Consider the following 13,375-nt stretch of genomic DNA (forward strand, 5'->3'; position numbering starts at 1 on the left):
CCAAACTCTCTTCTGAAATGGGAGTGATTCCATAATGGGAAATTAAAAGTGCATTCCTAAAACGTGGCAGAAAAAAGTAGAAACAAAATGAGAAGCAATGTGTATCAAGCAAAAAGAAAGCCAATCAGTTTACACAAAATAAAGTTCAAGGAAATTTTTAAAAAGACATTATAGACCACAAAGATGGTTCTTTTTCCTTATGAAAAACACAATATACAATAAAAAAGTAACCATAATGGAAAAGAAAGAAAAGTAACAACAACGAATTTTTATGTGTTGAATAACCTCGCACCCGTGTATGTATAGAATGTATAATGTAAAAGGAAAAATGAATACCAATAAAAATGATAGGAAAATAATTGTCAGGCCATGACAGATCAGGAAGGTAGAAACTGAATAAGAATATAGAAGAATATAAGAATATAGAAAGAAAAGAATATAGAATACAATTTTAAAATTAATTTTTAAATTAGTATGAAATTTAATTTTTAAATTAATATTAAAATTTTAAATTAATATGTAAAAGAACAAGAGAATTTGATACTTCGACTATATCTTATCTAAAATTCATGAAGCATAAAATTGATCATATAATTGGCAGAAATATAAGTTCAATAAATTTCAGACAGAAAAAATTACATGGGCCATATTTGTATATAAAGCTTCCATGAGATTAAAAATTAATTTTTAAAAGGGGAAATTTGAGGGGCTCCTGGGTGGCTCAGTCGGTTGGGCGTCCGACTTCGGCTCAGGTCATGATCTCATGATCAGTGAGTTCGAGGCCCACATCGGGCTCTGCGCTGACAGCTCAGAGCCTGGAGCCTGCTTCCGATTCTGTGTCTCCCTCGCTCTCTGCCCCTCCCCCGCTCGTGCTCTGTCGCTGTCTCTGTCTCTCAAGAATAAATAAACATTAAAAAAAAATTTTTTTTAAAGAGGGAAATTGGGTTAAGTGCCACATAAAAAAGAATTAATATCAAGGTATTATTAAAATAAGAAATCAAGAATGGCTTATACTTTAGAAAATCAGTTAATATAATTCATAGTATCAACAGTTAATAAAGAAAAATTAATCTCTTATTTTTTAAATACACATTGAGATGGAATTTGATAAAAATAAAAATGCAATTTTGACATCAAAAAATGTACGTGTTCCAGGGAGCCTGGGTGGCTCAGTTGGTTAAGCGTCTGACTTCAGCTCGCGGTCCATGGGTTCGAGCCCCATGTCGGGCTCTGTGCTGACAGCTCAGAGCCTGGAGCCTGCTTCGGATCCTGTGTCCCCTCTCTCTCTCTGCCCCTCCCCAGCTCACACTCTGTCTCTCTCTCAAAAATAAACATTAATATATACATATATACATGTACATCTATACGTATTGCTAGTAAATTAAGGAAAGGAACAAGGTTTATTAACATTTTTAAATGCCCACAGTAATGCAAGAAAAAATATCACAATTTATGGCAAAACTCTGGAAAAGTGAAGGCCAAGACAAGTATATGCATTATCCCCCCAAAGAGATTTTGCCTATTCAAGCCAAAAAAAGCATATAAAAATTAAATATACTTGTTATATGACCCGCAGTTCCACCTCTAGACATATACACGAGAATCATAATATACCATATACCAATTGCTCACGAAGTCCAAAAGGTACGAACAACCCAAGGGTGTATCAACCGATGAAGAGCTAAGCAAGACGTCGTCTGTACAGACACAGCCATAGAAAGGGATGAGATTCTCATACATGCTACGACACGGGTGAACCTTGACAACATCATGCAAAATAAAGCAAACCGGACACAAATGGCCAATAATTGTGATTCCACCTGTGTGACGTACCCAGAGAGGGCAAAAGCACGGGGACACGAGAGAATATAGAGGTTACCAGCTGTTGGTGGGAAGGAGAAATTGGGACTTACTGTTTAGTGGGCATAGCATTTCTGTTTGGGATGACAAGAAAGTTCTGGAAACGTAGAGCGGTGGTGGTTGCATGATCCCGTGAATGTACTTAACGTCACTGAATTATACACTTAAGCGTGGTTTAAATGGCAAATTTTATGTTACGCATATTATGCCACGATAAAAAATGAAAGGAGAAATTAAATCTAGAAAAAGAAAAATTGTATTTATTGTCTTAAGCTGGTAGATTAGTATGCCTGGAAAATAAAGGAAAATAAACGGAAAAATTCCTACAACACACTAGAGTTTAATAGAGAGGCTAATTACAAAAAACGTCCAATAATTTCCTATATACCACTAAGAAGTACTTATAAATTCACTTAGGAAGTATAATTTATAATAATTATAAAATGTATGCAAACAAAAGATTCTGATTTTTGAAGTTAAAAATATAAAACACTTAGAAAAAAAAAAAAACCTAAGACATCCTGTAGAAAGAAAGCTATACGTTTTATTGGATGACTTAAAAAGAACATCTCAAAAATGGACAGATGTATCTCTGCATGGGAGGGCTTGATATTATAAATATGTTGGTTATCACCAAATTAATCGAGAAATACAACTAAATATCAGAATTTTTACCTTGACAACAAAAAAAACCCACACATTCTTCTGGAGGAAGAAATGTATTAAAACCACTAGGGGGAAAAAAAAAGGTGCAACAATCTAAAATATGTTACTAGTACTAAGACGTGCCCGTTGGCCAATTCATTTCGTATTTATGTGATCCGAAGCATGTAGCGTGGGTGATGTGCCAAGTGCTAGGATACGGTCGTGAACAGGACACAAGGTCGCTGCCCTCATGGGCCAGTGGGAGGGGGGCATCCAGCAAATCTGGGGCAAGCAGGAAAGAGAGAGTGGAGGCCAGAAAACACTGATGTCTTTTTCCTCCACCCGCCTTAGTTCCGCGGGCTGTGGCTCTGCAGCTTAGACTGAAAACAGACAAACGGACGAGGGAAAAAAACACAACACGCGCATCGTGCAGACACGCGGGCCCACTCCGTGCGGAGCAACTCCGAGGGGTGGTTACAACTTGGGGTTTACGTGTCATTTTAACAAAGAACAATAAATTTGCAGAGAAGGGGCAAGACCAGGGAAAGGGGTCTAGGCTTTTAGAGGCGGCCCGCTGTGGGAAGGTAAACATATGGGGGACACTAATGGAAGGTGAGGGTTGCGTTAGTGAGGTTTGTTATGCGGACTCTTCTCTACGCTCTGGGCTGATAAGTGTCTCAAGTCCAGGGGAGCTCTGCTCTTCCCGCTGCAGGAAGGGAGACACCTTTGCAAATTCACACCCCCCTTTGAGGCAAGGAGGGGACACAGAGCTTTTCTTGTGTCTGCTTCTTCTCAGTCGCCTTCAGCTCAAAATAACCTTCGTGCTAACGTGGGTACGTGGGGTGACATATTTTGACACCGAGGGTGGGGGTGTATTGCAGGAGCCCGGCCGAGGAAATCCACGGGATAAAAGGAGGGGTGCTGACCACACAGGGACCATCCTGCCAGGAAAGATCGTCAAGGAACCAGAAGGAGATAAAGTTACAGGTGAGATTTAGAAGGAGAAGCCAGTTGTGGGGAAAGCGTCCTGAGAGGGTCCCCCTAAAGGGAACAGTGTGCACGAGAGCCCTGAAACAGGGAAAGCATGGGTTCAGGGGGTTCAGGGGAGTTTGCGTGACAGCCGGCCAGAGGTGAGGGGTGGAGAGCTGACCACGGAGGTTAGGTCACCAAGAGACTTCAGGCCACGGGAAGGAGTTTGGATTTTATTTTGGTAAGGGGTAATGTTAGCGCAGTAAGGTAATTTGGTAAGGATTATATTTTATATGGATGAAAAGGACGGATTTGCAATACGAGATAGCATGATGAGATGCACGTTCTTGAAGCATCAGGCTAGTTGCTTGCAAAAACCAGATGGTGGGGAAAAAGCAGTGCGGGCACAGGGGATAGTTGGGTTACTGAAATGACACAGGAAGAAAACAGTGACGGCTTGTCCAGCCAAGGTGACAGACAGAATGAAGAGAATTAACTTGAGGTACGGGACAGGAAGAAGTTCTCCGGAACGGACCCAAACATGCGCAGAAATTGACGACATGAGAAATAATAGTGTTTCAAATCAGTGAAGAAAGAATAAATTGTGTAATGAATAATCTTGGGTGAAAATTCAGTCATTACCGTACCTGAAGTCTTACACCAAAATAAGTTCAACTTAATTGAAAATGTCAGTGTGATGTATGGCTTTGCCATCGCTTTGGGGAGGGGGACAAATTTATTACCTGAATTTTCAGCCCTTGAAAAAAGCATCCAACACCATTGTAATCCCAGGAGATTTGTTTTAAAATAATAATAATAATAGGGGCGCCCGGGCGGCTCAGTCAGTTGAGCGTCCAACTCTTAGTTTCGGCTTAGGTCATGGTCTCATGGTTCGTGGGTTCAAGCCCTGCATTGGGCTCTGTGCTGACGGCATGGAGCCTGCTTGGGATTCTGTCTCCCTCTCTCTGCCCCTCCCCTGCTCGCTCGCTATCTCTCTCTCTCTCTCTCCAAAATAAATAAATGAACATTAAAAATTTTTAATAAAAAATAAAATGAAATAATAATAAAATGAAATGAAATGAAATAATAAAATAAAGTAAAATACCATCCATGAGTCTGAATTTGTTAACTCTCCAAAGAAAAGGGATCAGGCAAGAGAACGACAATTACCACACTACATGTAATTGGTGTATTTCCTTGAGCTCCTGTTGGCTGTTAAGAGTTTCTCAGATCTTCCTTGCTTTTGATGACTTTGACGGTTTTGGGGGAATGCTAGTCAGCTATTTGGTGGAATACCCCTCGATTTGTTACCCTCACAAGTAGACTGGGGATCCTCGTTGACAGAGAGCACAGACAAGAAGTGCCCGTGACTCCGCATCACTCCAAGTCGTGACATCCAGTCAGCAGGACTTCCCACGCTAACCGGGGTCACCTGGCCGAGGTATGGTTGTCAGTTTCCCCCACCGTCAGGGTTACTCCTTTTTCCTGTGATCAGGCTGGACTCTTTGGAAAGAAGTCACTCCAGCAGTCACATGCAAGGAGTGGGGAGTCAGGCTCCACCTCCTGAGGGCAGAGTTTCCACATGATTTGTTTGGAATTCTTCTGCGTGGGAGATCTGTCTACTCTCCTCCATTTATTTATTTATTCAATCGTTATTTATATTGGTATGGACTTGTGGATATTTATTTTATACTTGGGCTTATAATCTAAATTCTACTCTCATGCATTTAGTTGTTCAGATCGTTCCAACGTTGGCCATCGGGAGCTCTTCAATGGTTCCCCCCACCCTTGGGCGTTCTCCATCACTTTCTTTTTCGAGGACTTCCTTACTCTCTGTCACTTCACGATGCTCTGGGCTCATCTTCTGTATTTCCTGTGCCAGACCTAAAATCAGTCACTTCTCCAATCCTTGGTTCCTTTCGTTGGAGAACTGACTTCAAAACCAAGATTCAGACACTAGGTGTTAATTACTTTTTTTAAAAAAAACCTGACGTGATTCAGTGCTGTGAAGGATGTGTTACAAAAACTGGCATTTTGATCCATTACTGATGAGGGAGCGAAGGATACAACTTTGCTGGGAAAGTAAATTTTCAATATGTACACAGGCTGAAGACTTTTTACACAAACTTTGATATCGTATTCTCACATTTGATGCTCTATATTAAGCGCAAAGATTTTTTTTTGCCATATCACATGTAATAGCACAATATTAGAAAAGCCAAACAACATGGAAATGATGAAATAAAAAAACAAGAGTCATTAAAAAGTAATTTTAAGCCACCTTAGATTATTCACATTTGATGACTGGGGAAATAAATAGGTGTATCCGTGCACGGGCGCCATGGGGGAATGGTTTCTATGTGAATGGGGAACAATAACGTTGTGTGTGTGTGTGTGTGTGTGTGTGTGTGTGTGTGTATTGAAATATATGTTATAATTTGTTTATGAGGAAACATCTTTTAAAATGGAAGGGAGGAAAATTTCTAACATGTTAAGAGGGATGTCCTCTGAATGCCAGAATTATGTAATTTTTACTCTGTTTCTTTATATATTTTCTACTTTCCCAGATTCTCTTAAAAGCTGGGACTTCTAAAAAATGAAACATAAAGTCCTTTTATCACTTTACAGAGCTATGCAAAGCGGACATCTACATGATTACTGTTGGCTGTTTGTATTTCGTGGATGACTGATTTGTCTGTTCACCGAGTGATGCCATGATTTTTTGGCAGTAGGCCCCAAAAGGAGGGACCTACCCAGGAGATGAATCTGCTGTCTCCAAATCCTACAGCAAAGTGATAGCAGTGCTTGAACTCAACACAGCAAGGGACTCTGGTGCGAGACCGCACTAAAGGTTAGTGCCAGAACCCTCTGGATCGATGCGGTCTGTCACTGTTCTCTTGGCCATGCTAATTCCCGAGAAACAGATCACCTTCCTGCGGCACAGGGAGGACTGGGGAAAGGAACAGACGAGCCTCAAAGTATCGCAAGGGGCAGAGCCTGCTGAAATTACAAAGTCAAGGAAACTTGGCTTTCAGATGTCGGCAAGGCGGGTAATTAATTCACACGGGATTTTGAGTCCTGGATTTGTTTTTCTCCTCTGCGAATCTGGGTTTGTTTTGGTGGAGAAGTAAGTAATAATTTTGTGTCGTCTTCCCCAGCGACAGAGCTGGGTCACGTGACTCGAAGTTTTACCAAAAGCAGCACTTTTATTCTGTAAAGTTGCCAAGGCAACACCAGCTGCTTATGGCATCATGTGACGGAGGGGACACAGACTGATTTTAGAAGCCTAAAATTATCACTCAATCTGCTCACCAAAATTCTGAAACAGCCAAGATGGCCCCAAGCCCAAGGAAAAGCTTCATAAATACTGCTCTGTGAGAATGATGATGGTGATGAATTATGTATTGTTCTCTGAAGTCTGGTACCACAGCCCCGGATCACATACTAAAAACACACTCAAGCCCGACATAGGCCAGACATGCAGGATGCACCTGCTAATCTGTTACCAATTAAAGTTTTCCCAACACCACAATGGATAAAAATAATGTTCAGTTTTTGTTGAACGGACTTTAAAAATTAAACTCTATTTTTATTTCGTTAAGTTATATCGCAAATAGTTCTACTGCAAGATGTACTAAAAATGAAGAGGAAGAAGGATACTTTTCCACTAGGATGTATAATTACCGCGTAATTAGAGAGAGATATATATACACACACACAGCGATTGTTTCAATATTTGTATAATAATAAACAACAGTCCACGGGCCATAGTCAATGTCTGAATTTTAGAGGTTCCCAGCGAGACTTAACCACATGGACGGATTCCAGAGAGCTACAGCCTAATTCTAAGTTGATCATTTGTCAGGCATGTAGATGCAGAGAAACTGGTCTCGATCTCTCGTCATCCCCTCTTAGAGAGCAGATAAATGAGAACGGAACGTAAAAACTGGACTCACTGAAAATGCAATGCTTTATCGTACCATGTTACCCGAGCTGTACACTTTTTGCTCTCAAAACACTCGCTTTTAAATTAAGAAGCTTGCATTGAAATGCACCCTTTTGCTGACCAAAACGGGCGAGATTATCGTTGAGGGCAAATATCCAGAGTAGAGGTATTTCTCGTAAACAGAAAGACTTCTCAGCTCTTTAGATTTAATTTTGCAAAAATGAAGAAGCGAGTGCCCGCTGTGTGCAGGAGAGTGCTCTGAGCTCTATGGGGATAGCAAGACGAACAAAATATCCTTTCTCCAAGGTGATGAAATAAAGGTGCAAATAACTAAACCAAGATAAAAAGAAGTAAAACGGAGGGGGCGCCTGGGTGGCTCAGTCGGTTAAGCATCCGACCCTTGAATTCCACTCAGGTCCTGATCTCACAGTTCATGAGTTCGAGCCTTGGGTCGGGCTCTGTGCTGCCAGTTCAGAGCCTGCTTGGGATTCCCTCTTCCTCTCTCTCTGCCCCTCTCCTGCTCATGTGTGCTCTGTCTCAAAATAAATAGGTAAACATTTCTTTTAAAAGGCAAAACTGAAGGCAACAGGGCTATCAGGTTACAGGAAAGACAGAGGTCCCTCTGGCTGGAAGGACCGGGGGGCTTCATGGACAGAGTAATATTTTGAACTGAGCTTGAAGAATAAGAAAGACTGTAAATCAGGTGGGGACTGGCGTGCCCAGGTGGAGACACAGGGTGGGTGTCGGTTGGAGCTCAGGTGGGAAACAGAGAGGAAAGACATACGCGGGAAGTTGTTTGAAGAGAGTCGAAGGGCGAAACATGGGTCAGACCAGGTCCCGGAAGAAGTTGAATGTCATTTTGAGGTGCTGGGCTTTACCCTGAGACCCGTGTGCGGATGACTTGGGGGCACAGGAGTGCCACGGACTCCAAGAAGATCAATTGGGAGAATGTCCATTGAATGAAGGCTAAACCAGAAGAGTAGGAATCAGGTCAGGGGCCCGTAGAAACCTCGCAGGCGGGAGGGAGTGAGAATGGGGCCAGGGTGGGTGGCCCAAAGATGTACATGCTCAGCAGGACCTGCGGCCGGCTGCGTGCATGCGGGTGGAAAGGGGGTGCACACGGACAACGCCAGCGTGGGCCCTACGAAGACAGCTGTCCGCCCTCCGCACCAGCTACCGTCTGCTCTGTCCCTTGAACTTCGTCCCCTTCCCTGCTTTCCACGGAGGGCTGTGGATGCATGGGTGCTCACGTGTGTATGTTCCCGTGTCCGTCTGATCAGATTCGGAAGGAGAGGCAGAGGAGCAACAGACCTGACAGCACCAGAGAACTTTCAGAGACTCGAGAAGAGAATCCAGAGCACGGAGCCCAAGAGAACAGGGGACCGAAGGTGAAGACAAAAGCGGGGGGGTCACGACTCTGATCCCTTTAATGCATGGCGGAGTGAAGAATCAGATTCGTTTTGAATTATTTTTCCCTGATGACGTTTCACCCTGGAGGCCGCACTCCAGAACTGAAGCTTCGGGATCACCAACTTCAAGAGCGTCGCCTGCGTCGTGAGCCTTGCTTCGGTTTGGTTGAGTTCTGAAGAGGGCAAGGAAGGGAGAGGTTTTTTAAGGGATTCGGTATTTTTAATGTTAACTGCAAAGGCCCAAGTGGTAGCGTCCAGGAGGCGGGTCTACTCGTCACCGTAAAATTTCTGCCCTGAGATCCATGACTATTGCCAAAATGGATTGTTCACGCGGTTAGCTGCGGTCAATATGGTAGGTAAGTACGCGCCTTAGGTACGTAAGATCCTTGATGAAGCTGCAAAAGTAGCTCTGGGAATATCTTAATCTGCTATTAAATGTACATGTGCCTTAAAATCACACCTGCGTCTACATCCAGACGATGAAAATATACAGAATATTTTATAAGTAATCTCTCCAAACAAGTAAATTGGATTTGGAGTAGCTGATTTAGCCAAATCCTCTGAGTGATAGCTTAAACTCTATGGGTTTGAAGTTTGTTAGGCACGTCTCATTTTACAGGTAATTCAGCTTCATTTTAGAGAATTTTTTAAAATATGCAAAAGTAGAAAAAAGCTGTATTTGGCCCAACACCCAAGTAACAAGCGTGTTCATGTTGATATGGTTGCTTTAATGTTTGCTTCTCTGCACAGATTTCCTGGTTGTGTTAGATAGCCTGAATTATATTTTATGTGTAAATTCATATCCCTTAATAGAGTATTTCCACGTTATTATAAAATTTCTATAATTATTTTTTTATTTTTTTTAATGTTTTTTATTTATTTTTGAGACAGAGAGAGACAGAGCATGAGCAGAGGAGGGGCAGAGAGAGAGGGAGACACAGAATCCGAAGCGGGCTCCAGGCTCTGAGCTGTCAGCACAGAGCCCGACACGGGGCTCGAACCCACGAACTGTGAGATCATAACCTGAGCCGAAGTCAGACGCTTAACTGACTGAGCCACACAGGCGCCCCATAAAATTTCTATAATTATTATTTTAACAGCTAAATAACATTCCATCAGATCGGTATACCATGATTATTTAATTATTCCCCTATCATTGAAACTTTAGGTACCTGATATTTTTGCTAATAGAGGAGTATCTCATTGCATTTTTTTCTTCCTGTTTAGGTTTGTTCCCTTCAAATGTGTTCTTGGAGGCAGGATTGCTAATTTAACCGTAATTTGATTTTAATCACAATATCTTCGCCTGGCGTACCAACTCAGCGTCTTCGTATCTCATGCTGGCACACTCCATATAGAAGAATAAACAGTCGTGGCATGTCACGTGGCAATCTTTACCACAACGTCATTCTCTCTTTTTCTGTTTTTCTCACTGCCAGGCAAGCAGGGACGGGAAGCAGCAGGGGTAAAGTAAGGCTGGTGTCTGATGAACTGTCCTACTGGAGAGGTGATTACACACTAGAGGGACATGTGTGAGGGCCACTTACTTGTCCCCCGCCCCCATCCTCTGGCCCTGACTGTGGGTCTCTGGTCCCTCCACTCAGCTCTGACTGACAGTTCCTAACACCCATCTGAGCACCTGGGTGGCTCAGTCGGTTAAGCATCCGACTCTTGATTTTGGCTCAGGTCATGATCTCATGGTTCGTGGGTCTGAGCCCCGTGTCGGGCTCTGTGCTGACAGTGCAGAGGCTGCTTGGGATTCTGCATCTCCTTTTCTCTCTGCCCTCCCCCCCTCCCCACAAAAATAAATAAACAAACTTAAAAAATAATAATTCCCAACACCCATCTGAAACTCGGTGTCAGCCTCCCCTGTCCGGTGACGGGGGCCCTGTACCTCAGAGCCCCTGAATCGTGGGGAAAACCCGTAGCACCTGGACTCTGATTTAATGAACTCAGACCTTGATCATACGACGTCCATATGGGCCCTTCCCCCCAAAATGCTTTCCAAGGTCCCCTGAAACAAAGTCGGTTTTCTTGGTTGAAGATTTTCCCGGAGTCCTGACAATGCTCTCTTACTTACTCTGTGAATTTCCGGACGGGAGACAAAGTACACAGCATTTCCCACACTTAGTGGACTACAAAAGCCCTTTTCCAAGGACTTCTTCGACATCTACTGATGGGTGGGAAGAATGTCAGGGAACGACACTATGACATGGCACCTCGCGTTGCTGCTTCCTCCTTCGTCTACCCGACGTCTTCGGGCCAGTCATCCCTCTGAAAAGGGGCGGTCACCCTCCAGCAAAGCACGGTGGCAACGCTTCTGAAAATAACTAAGTAGGTAGTCACTGCTCCCTGTGTTTTATATCCCTTGTGTAAATACAAATCAACCGACCTCGTGTTTTCAAGCTACTTTACCAACGGTGCCGTTGTTCAGTAACTTGTCCTCTAGAATACGTATATGTGCTCAGGAAGATTATACAGCATGCCCCATGAACAGCGTTATCTCTACATTGAAGCTGGCTGACCTCTCCTCCAGACCATCAACCACTCATTATAGGTGGGTAAGTAAAGAAAAGAAACCAAATGTTACACATCCCTGGCAGCAAAAATCCAGAATAATCTGGGGTTAAGCTAACATGTAGGCTTCGGGGATTGGAATGAAAATGAGAACTTGAGAATGCAAAGCAGTTTTAACACTTTGTTTAGTAAGTTAATATTCAAAAGCTGAGTCGTGCACCCTCTTTAGCAGGCAGTAAACATAGTTCTTCTCTAGGAAACCAGGTCATAATTGGCCAACATGGATGGAATAAAAGTGTTTGCTGAGCGTCTCTCTTAGATTTTCTGCTCAACTGAAGAACATATTATTGTCAAATATTTCTGAGACACTGCAAACACCATCTTGCTTAAGATGGAAAGTTTCCCAGTTACACATCACGGAAATGAACTTTTGACTCAGATCATCCCCGGTGATGGCCGATGGGTTTAGGGCAAAACCCTATTTGCAGAAAGAGCCATAATGTGAGCCTGAATTACGTACAGCAGTCACCACTCCAACTGGCCTATTTTTGCTAGAAACTCTGCATGAAAGGTGAGGCTGAGGACTAAGAGTTAGAACGTTCATCTTATGCCCACAGCATCCACACAATGAGGCAGCTGTAGACAACGGCCTCAGAAACCAACTTTCCAGGGTTTGGAAGGAGCCAAGATGTGCGTGCACGCCCCATACCAAGTGAGTCCAGCCTTTTCCCAAGATCGGAAGCCTGCGTGTACAAAACTCATTGGCTTCCAGGAACTCCTAGATAGAAAGCGTAAGCATTCAGTGAAATAAAACAAACAATAGCTCGAAAAGTAGTGTGGCCAAAACTCAAGACTATAGGTCATGATGTATTCTAGTGAGTCAACTCAGAGCTCCAGCTTTGGGACTCTGGAGAAAGAGACAGATTTCTATGTCCTAGGAGGTCTCTACAGAAAAGAGCCCAAGAGGGCTTGGATCCAAAAAGGACCGCCCAGGGATCTAGGCCCTCCTAGGAGCCAGTCTGCTTCTCTCTCTTTTCAGAGCCATGCTAACCACAAACCCTCTGACTGACTACCTCCCCCTGCCGCTGCTTCCTTAACATCAGCTACATCCTCAGCACAACCACAGTTGGCTTTTGACCACCGTGGATTCCAGCCAGGGGGCTCCCGAAGGTATCAGGGATTGTCAGAGACAACCTTTTCCACTCTGATCATAAACTGCTGGTTTTACTACTCTCACTGAGCTTTCCAGGCTCAGAACCCGAGTCGATTCCCATGTCCCTCCTCCCCAAACCTAATTACGCGTCAAACATTGAAACTCTCTGTATTGTCCTCCATACATACTCCCAACACCCATGACTCATTGTGCTCCCAAGCTTTCTTGAACATGCCTCTGGTCACCCTAAACCCTGAGATTCATGAGGGTCAAGTCCCATCTAATTCGTATTTCTAACTCTGTCGCCTGTTATCGTGCCTGGCTCACAGTTGGTGCTTGGGCATATTCGGTTGAAGCCAATTGCTTTGTTCCATGTGTTTCTTCCCTTGCTTTATATTCTTGCCAGCTCTATCATCTTTCAACTAAGCACTCAATAATATAATGATTAAATTTTGGATAGTAAATGCTATGAGGAAAATAACATGTAATAAGAGGACTGAGACAAGCAGTTATATTACAGATAAAACAGCCAAAGACGTCTATGAGCAGAGGCACAAATGAGGAGGCGAGAACTATGTGACCGCCTGGGAAGTGGGGGGAACATTCCAGAAGGAAGCAAAAGTGAAGGTAACAGCCCTGAGTTAGGAATGATCACATCCAGCAGGAGGAAGAACGAGAGGGCCAGCATGGCTAAGGCACCCCTAACTGGGAGAAAAGGAGCCAGAGATGAGGTTGAAGACGTAGCGGGGACTAGATCACGTCCTAGGTATGTCAAGAAATATGGATCTTATTCAAGGGCAATGGAAAACGATAGCGTGGATTTAACTGAGGGATTTAAGTTGTCCGGGTTACGTATTTTAAAAAATCATGCTGGAC

The sequence above is a fragment of the Panthera pardus genome, unplaced genomic scaffold, assembly GCF_024362965.1.
Source record: "Panthera pardus isolate Hobbes unplaced genomic scaffold, ASM2436296v1 HiC_scaffold_23, whole genome shotgun sequence".
Classification (NCBI taxonomy): domain Eukaryota; kingdom Metazoa; phylum Chordata; class Mammalia; order Carnivora; family Felidae; genus Panthera; species Panthera pardus.